This window comes from Papaver somniferum, unplaced genomic scaffold (assembly GCF_003573695.1).
Source record: "Papaver somniferum cultivar HN1 unplaced genomic scaffold, ASM357369v1 unplaced-scaffold_107, whole genome shotgun sequence".
NCBI lineage: Eukaryota > Viridiplantae > Streptophyta > Magnoliopsida > Ranunculales > Papaveraceae > Papaver > Papaver somniferum.
In genome coordinates this window covers 702,284-710,491 of record NW_020619603.1, presented here as the reverse complement: position 1 = coordinate 710,491, position 8,208 = coordinate 702,284, and the positions used below count along the sequence as shown (strand labels likewise).

Here is an 8,208-nt window from a genome sequence, read left to right as displayed (position 1 = left end):
TATTTGATAAAATTAAGTGAAGCCTGGTCATAAACAATCAATGTCTGGTCCAGGTACCAAGCCTTAACGTTGGACAAATGTTGGACCAAAGCCTAGTATTGGTCTAAACCTGAGTACCAAACTCCAATTATCCCTATTTTTAATAACCTAGAAAATAATTCGTTTTTTGGTTTGCACCTACGATGGGGAGCGTCCTGTGCCGAATAGATGCATTGGATTTTTGTTGGAGATGAAAAGGCATCTCTAAAGTGTGTGATGGTCACAAGAGACACATCCAATCCCATTAGAAACTATTGGTGTCTTTTGAAAATGAAGATGCATCTCTAATAGGCATGAGTTCCCTATATGTGGTGATGATTTTTTTCTCACTCAAGGAGTGAAAAAAGACACAACAAAATCTGTTCTTTTCTAACTAAGCATTATCAGAATCCATAAATTGTGTATTCTTGGTTGGGTCAAGTGAGTACAACTCTTGAACCCAACAACGTTCTTAGGGCTTCATTGTATCCTGAAAGCAATATTTCATTGACCGATTACACTCGCCAATTGTTTGGGAAATGTCGAAATAACTACTGAATAGAATCGCAAGGCCTTAAAGCTCCAGTAATACAACATTCTTTTCGTTCTTAGATTTTTTATTCTCTATTTTACCAGTACATCTTCGGAATTTCGGTCTCACCATATTATAAATGAAATTCTGATATAGTTACGGGAGTTGTCTCCTATCCTATCCTTTTTCTTCTACACATCTCTATGGTTGATTAGTTGAGGTTCAAATGCGGAATCGTCTATCAACTAAAGTAAGAAGCCGGGTGCCTTAAAGTATGCATTGTGAGTTATGAAACAATTTCTTGCATCGTGACATGAAATCTCTCATTAGAAATAATGCCCCACCTTTGTTATATCCTAGTGGTGTAATCAAAGTGTAGTTAGTTAACTTTTCCTCTATTTAGTACTACCATCTAGATTTAGATCTTAGCCGTCCGAGTTAGGGCAATCCTCACTCTTTCTTAGTTTTGATTTTGCTCCCATCTCCCTTTCCCTCTTTTCCTGTGTGTTTCCGCCGTTTTAGAACCATCGCCACCATGGCTTTTGATGTGGATGATCATCAAACAACAGCAACAAGAAGATGGTAACATGATGATATCTCCTCTCAAACATAAGATCTAAGTTGGTCATTCAAGACGTAAGATCTAGCTTACTCCTTTTTATTTCGATCTAGTTTACCAGACTTATTGACTCAATTAATTCGCTTCTATGCAGTTCATGGATTATCTGGATCTCCAATTCACATACCTCAAGTACTTCTTCGGCCTCTTCTTAACCAGAAATGGAGCAAATTCCACAGGTACGTACATACCTAAAGTTATTTAAGTTTAATTGAACAATGACTTCAATTTTTTAGTTAAATCTAATTTAGGTCTAATTAATCTTTATTTTTCTTTTTTTCTGATGGAAGAAAAGTTTGATTTACTGTTGTATAACTTATTGGGCTTATTCCGCCTTTGTGAATAAATGGACAGCTGAGTTATTTTCTTGCTTTACCTTATTAGTTGATTTATGAATCCTGATGGTGTGGTGTAATTTTAGAACAAGTTAAATGGTCGATCCATTAGTGCATCTGAATACTGAGTTTTACTTTCAGTCATCATTATATGTCTAGATATTTATCCAATTTGAACTAATCATTTACACTAAAATTGGTGGTTTCAGTTTGTTAATTGTACATGTATTTTTCGGTTTATCCAATTTGATGTGGTGGTGCTGAAATGCCATAGTTTATAGGAGCTCTTCAATATGTCATAGTAAGGTAGTACAACATTTTTATTCTTTCCTATGGTTTGTTCAGGTTGACATGAGCGTCAATTTTTTTTTTGGCGATCAACGTTATCCCAGGCAAAGCAACCTTTGTGACGCTGGATCTTGAAGGACAAACTTACTGCACTAGAGATGAGGTAGATGTTAATCCTCACTGGCACCAAACCTTCATCTTCAACGTCAGTTCGTACCTTACACTTCAGGATCTCAAACTTCAAGCTTCACCCCTTTTATAGCGTCGAAATAATCCTTCAGGAGCTTCTTCGAACATTCCCTTTTATCTCCATTCTGGCACTTCAAGACGTTATGGTAACAATATTGAACTTTTACTCATTTGAATATAAGTTTCTATGCAGTAATGATAGTGATCTGTAATTCTGATTGGTTCTTATGCAACAATGTTACTTTAGTAGGATCAGGACTCAGGAGTGTAAACAACTCTGATTACTGTCTTTTTATGGTTTAACAACAAATCAGGATTTGTTTCAGCCAATCTAGGATTAGCTTAAGTTAAGCTGGGTTGGTAATAATCTAGTTTCAAGGTCTAATTGTGTACTTAAGCTCACCTTAAGGTTAGTGGTACTTTAAGTTTAAGTAGTGATGAGCTGTCCTATGAGTAGCTATTGAGTAAAAAGGCTAGAGAGAGGCATGGCAAGATCTCCATCAGTATAAAATTGTTAGTAGCTATTTATACTGTGTATATTGATTTGAGTTCACTTGCAGATAAGGCATAATACTTGGAGTAATTCTGTTTTCAGCATACAAGGCATAATTTATGTAATACTTATGGTTAAGCTATAATGCTTTAGGAGCGTATAAACATTGAAATTGAGAACCGATACAAGGGCTTTGATTAGGAAGGTGATCTCATATGGGGATCCACCTACTTCAACACTTTGTTAAACCCAGTTAGGGCTAAAGCTAAAAAATTATGCTCTGATTCGTGAGTGAAATGAATAGACACAATTAACTAGTAATTCGTGTCCCATATATCGTTAGTTATAATATAGACTTGTTAGGGAAGCTTTCAGGCAGAATCTAACCAACTCACATAAATTTATTTCCACTTGATGCTTTTATTGAATAATTGATTTTTTCCTCTTCAAAATATTATAAGGAATCGTTTTTTATGCCCTTATTTAGGTATAGTCTCCATGCCGTGGAGTTGTTGGAGAAAATGATGACTCTAGACCCATATCAGGTATTAATTTACAGATAAAAATTTGATAATGCTATCTTCACTTTTCTGGGCGTACATTTAGTGTCCTCTTTGGCTACATTACTCTTTTCATGTGTTATAGGATATATATGGCAGGTGACAAAGAGAAGCCAAGTAGAAAGAACGGCACAGGTGAAACTTAGATCATAATTTGTACAGGACCTCCGTGAAGTTGAGAAGCCTCACAGCCAAACCGACAGTGTCTGGGTTAATTTTATGGTTATCTAGCTACCAGTTAATCCTCCATCTGAATATGTAGATTTACCCCTTAACTATAGAGCGTCCAAACAATCCTTCACAAGCATCTTCAAGCTTTCCCATTTAGCTCAATTCTGTCTCTTCAACACGTCATGGTTACAATATCAAACTTTTACTCCATACATGTTGATATAAGTTCATATGCAATAATGAGTGATATGTATTCTGATTGGTACTTATATGCAGTAATGACAAAGTATGTTGCATAAAGAGATATATCCTGTTGTTCACATCTAATCTATTACTGGTTCTTAAAAAACTGAGTTACAATATCATGTTGTTAGACCTTCTTTAACAAAAGAGGACCATGTATTTTAAGTCTGTCGGCTATTCTGCTGAAGAACTAGCAATAGAAAAAGATCATTCTTTTGTCATAATGGTACCGTGTAGTGTGACTAGTGTCTTATTTGCTTTCCAGGTCTCATGAGTCATGTAATCTGATCTGGTCATTTCGAAATGTTGATACTTGAGAGACTACAAGTTTGTCCATGTTCATAATATCTTTTTCTAATTCTGCCCGGTAGATTAAAGAACCATAAGTGCTGAATCATCACTATAAAATGTTATGCACAGGAAAAAGAACTCCAAGTGTTGAAACCTGAATTGTGCTCAATTTAGTTCTTTCAGACTTGCATATTTGATAGTGCTTTGGGTATGATTGCAATGCTGAAGAAGAATCATGTTGAGATTTTTTCCAATACTGCTGTAGAACTTGTTAGTATTTTTGTATTTGGTTCAATAAGTTAAATTCATTATAGATAGTAGGTCAAGAAACAAAGTGAGGCAAATAAATTGAAATGTAAAAGAATGTGTTGCAAGTAAGTTATACTCTTATCGTACTCAGTGTCTGTACTCCAGAATAATAAAGAAAAGTTGATTTTGTTGCAGGTTGATGGGAGTTTAATCTTATATAACCAAAAGAGAATAATAGTGTGAGCCTAGTTTCACCAAATACAAAAGGAAGGACCAATATGAGGAAATCAATGGAACATGGGGAAAAGCCTGAGAGGAAAACTTGAAGAGGTAAAATATCTTATGCACTTTAATACCTTTGTCGTATTAATGTTAGGTCTGTGATTTTTCAGTGAACAGATGAAAAGCTAGAAACTTAGAAAGAACAAAATAATGAACATCCTCTGAATTTAGTTGTGCTCAACTTTAAGAACGTTATTCTTATTTGTATCTGTACCATATTATTAATACACCTTAGTTCTCTTCTTCAGGTGAACATATAATCTTTTGTTTATGTAACGCTGGCTTTCTGTTTTCTGTAGTAAAAGATAATCAGGGCCAAGCGCCAGTTGATTTTAATCATCTCAATTTTTGTATTTGATCATTGGAAATCTAAGTATGTAATAGGGTATCAACATCTTCATCTATCTTAATAACTGTAGTAATTATTTGAAAGTCTTCTTGGGAACCGATCAACAGAGAAATGTGGTAGTTTTCTCAATGACTGCTAAGAAACTGAAAGAATTGCTTTGCAAGCCTAGTTGCACCAGCACCACTCACTCTCCTTAGTTGAGTCTCTTAACAGTTTTGTACATTCCGTTCAAAACGACCCTTATTGTTAGTCATATCGACATGTTTAGACAGTATTTAATGCGGATATTTACGATATTCTGCAGTCTCAGACACTATTTGAACTAAGTTATAGCTCCAAAGACGTTTATTACATTCTAGTTGAGCCAAAGATGTACATATTTTTGTTTCGGAATTTAGTTTCTTTTGTAAAACATGTTGTGGACTCTCTGTCTGTCTGTCTGCTATGTTTCTGCGCATGCATGTTTGTATGTCGAGTGTGTTTGTGGTTTAGTCTTGAAATCCATTATACTCTCTGTTGTATCTGTGTCTTTGCATTTTTGTAGTTGAACTCTATCTCAATTTTCTTACATCTAGATGCTTATAACATTGCAGTGGAATGGAGGATTTTTCCTGCTGCTTTGGTGTTCCTTGAAGTTTTTTGTTGGAGAATGGAGATGATTTGAACTTACTAATAGTGCAGTAGTTGTGTTTTTAGTACAATACGCTTGCATAAGTCTCACAAGTTGACAGACAATTGGAAATTTGATAAATCTGTAATATGGAGCATTGTGACATGAAACTTGTCATCTGTGTTTTGAAATTCTCTTTATACATCAAAACATGCCTCATGATCTAAAATTTGCAACTTCAGCCTAATTTTTTCATAGCACTAATGTGCTTCTTGATCCATAATATCTCAAAATTTCCCTATATTTATATAATAATATAACCTAAAATATTCTTGGGGGGTAAATATCCAAAAGTGCTCGCAGCACAAATTGGATGAGAAATGCTCAAATATCCCGTTGTAGTGATGTAACAAAGGTGTAGTTATTAGCTTTCTAAGTTGTTTGTCTATTTACCCTAGCTATTCTAGACGTCTTGAGTTGAATTAGGGCATCCTTTATCATTCTCAGTTTTCTTTCTCCCCTCTCTCTCCTTCTCCGTCTATTCCCTCCGCCGTCTCAAAAACAAAAACCATCACAGATCGATCGAACCATGGTTTTTGATGTCGATAATCATCAAACAACACATAATGATATCTCCTCTAAATGTAATTAAGATCTTATACCTCTTAATTTCATTTCATTTTTTTTAGGTTAAAATTAATAGTTATCGAGATAATTGATTTGCTTCTCTTGTTTCATCTGCAGTGCAAGGATCAATCAGGGTGGATCTCCAATTTTCTGGATTATTGAATCAATCGAAGAGGGTTTATAGAGGTGCTGACCAAAGCAGTGGCAACATATTTGTCCATTCTAAGTTGTTTGAAGAAAAAAAGTGGTGAGCTCATATTTATATGAATGTCTAGTAATCAAATTAAACTTGTTTTGAATTTGGTAAACAGGTGATGACACCAAAATGAGTTTTGACTTGAATAATTTTACTACTTATGCTTTCTCAAAGCAATCAATGAACATTTGGAAGACAGATTATGTGGAATTTGTAACATGTGATGTTGTAACAAATGTGTTTGAGATCTTTTTGATACTAACATCATTATTGTTTTCATCTAGATTTCTAATAGTTGAATTCTCTCTTATAGACCTCTATGGAAATCGCACTCCAGAACCTCTGGTATTTCAAAGCGATATGGTACCAATATTAAACTTTTACTAAGTAATAATGATGGTAATCTGTAATTCTGATTGGTTCTTATCACTTATGCAATAATGATACTTTGTTAGAAGGCCTGTAAACATTGTTGGTTTATTATGCTTTAGCAACAAATCAGCAATCAAAGCTTGGTTGGTAATAATCCAGATTAGCGCCTGGTTCAAAGTTTCATTTCCAATTATGATCTGGTGGACTTGCCCCTTAGTGATGCAACGTACACTTGGTCTAACTTTCAAGAAAATCCATATTGTAGCAGAATTGATAGATTCCTTATAAATCCATTATGGGAAGCCATGTTCCCGGATACTATACAAAGTGCAAAGCCTAGGCCAGTGTCAGATCATACGCCTCTATTGTTGTCAACAACTATGATGCATACAGGTGCAAGGCCATTCAAACTGGAAATTATTTGGTTGGAAGTGCTGACCTTAAAGAAAAGATGCAAACTTGGTGGAGAGATCTTAATTTTAATGGGAATCCTGGCTTTGTGTTCTGTAAGAAATTGATGGCAGTGAAAGAATATCTTAAAGTATGAACAAAGAGTGCTTTGGCAAGGTAAACAAGAAGTTGGATGAAATGCTTTTACAAATACAAGAGTACATATCCCAACAGAACTATTTACTTATGAGTGATAAATCTTGATACCTATTACTAGGGAATTGGGGAATCCACAACTCCCAATTGTTTAATCATTATAGAAGAGAAAGAGGTGCAAGGTATGGATGGATGTAATGTCTCCGTGTCATGCGAAGACGAGGACATGGGATTATCACATGACAACAATAAATTTTGAAATCTAAGAGCTTCTCCAATGGTGTTGTGTATGTTTCCTAGGTGGAACCTGATAGATGCATTTATGTGTCTATATTAGTCTCAATTCTCTGTAATGTTAGCACTCAATTTGGTGCTTATTTTAGTATTTTATGTCTTTGTAGGTGTTTTTTGGAGAAATAAACATGTGTGGAGAAATCGGGTCGAAAAGTTTTAAAGGCACTGGGGGATACTTACTATTCGGGCTCTCAGTTTGGATAAGGGGCATCTCAATCACTAAGGGGTACTCCACTGATAAGGGATACCCTAATTGCTATTACCTCACGGCTATTGGCACCCCATCATAGGATGGGGGAATACCTCCTTCACCTTTGAATATGATAATGGCGAGAAACTTTCTTCAGGCGCGATGATTCTGAATTATTTAAGAACCGAGTCTTTATGGTTAGGAAGGGAGATTTCAATAGTTCAGTTAAAGGGATGATCAATACGTGTTGAAACACGTCATAGGTAGAGCTTCAGGCCGGAAAAATGGAGGCTTTCTTCTCATGAAAACAGAGTTTTGGCGGAAAAGAAGTCAGTTAGCAGCGATGATTTTCTTGGCAGATTTGGTCGGCGTTTTGATGGATTTTCTCGTCAGTTTGACTTGGTATGAGTGTTACAACAAAACGGGACTACCAGGGCCGGTCCTGAGTATTTTTTGCTCCGAAGCAGACACTTTTTTTTTGCCCCATAATTGTATATATTTCTTACACGCTGCACATTTAGTTTAACTCTTTTTTCTATTTTCAGATCGTAAATCTTATTTTTTTTCTTTTAACTAGAGGCATACATGCATCAAATAAAAATTATGATTAGTGGAACGAACACAATTTATCATTTATCAATTATAGCTAAAAATTGGATCACTAGAAACCTAGAACATCTTCATAAAATAGAGCCTTGAACATCGACATCAACTTATTATGCCTGAAATTAGTGTGTCGTGTACGGTTACCAAG

General features: G+C 35.3%; 1 long non-coding RNA gene across 1 annotated transcript; it reads left to right on the top strand.

Annotated features, from left to right (window-relative positions):
- The first annotated feature begins 1,016 nt into the window (after positions 1-1,016).
- LOC113327726 lies at positions 1,017-5,239 on the top strand. The gene is made up of 6 exons (XR_003349165.1): positions 1,017-1,186; positions 1,264-1,348; positions 1,850-2,127; positions 2,962-3,019; positions 4,184-4,318; positions 5,213-5,239. It is a non-coding gene; the product is annotated as an uncharacterized LOC113327726 (long non-coding RNA).
- Positions 5,240-8,208: the final 2,969 nt, after the last annotated feature.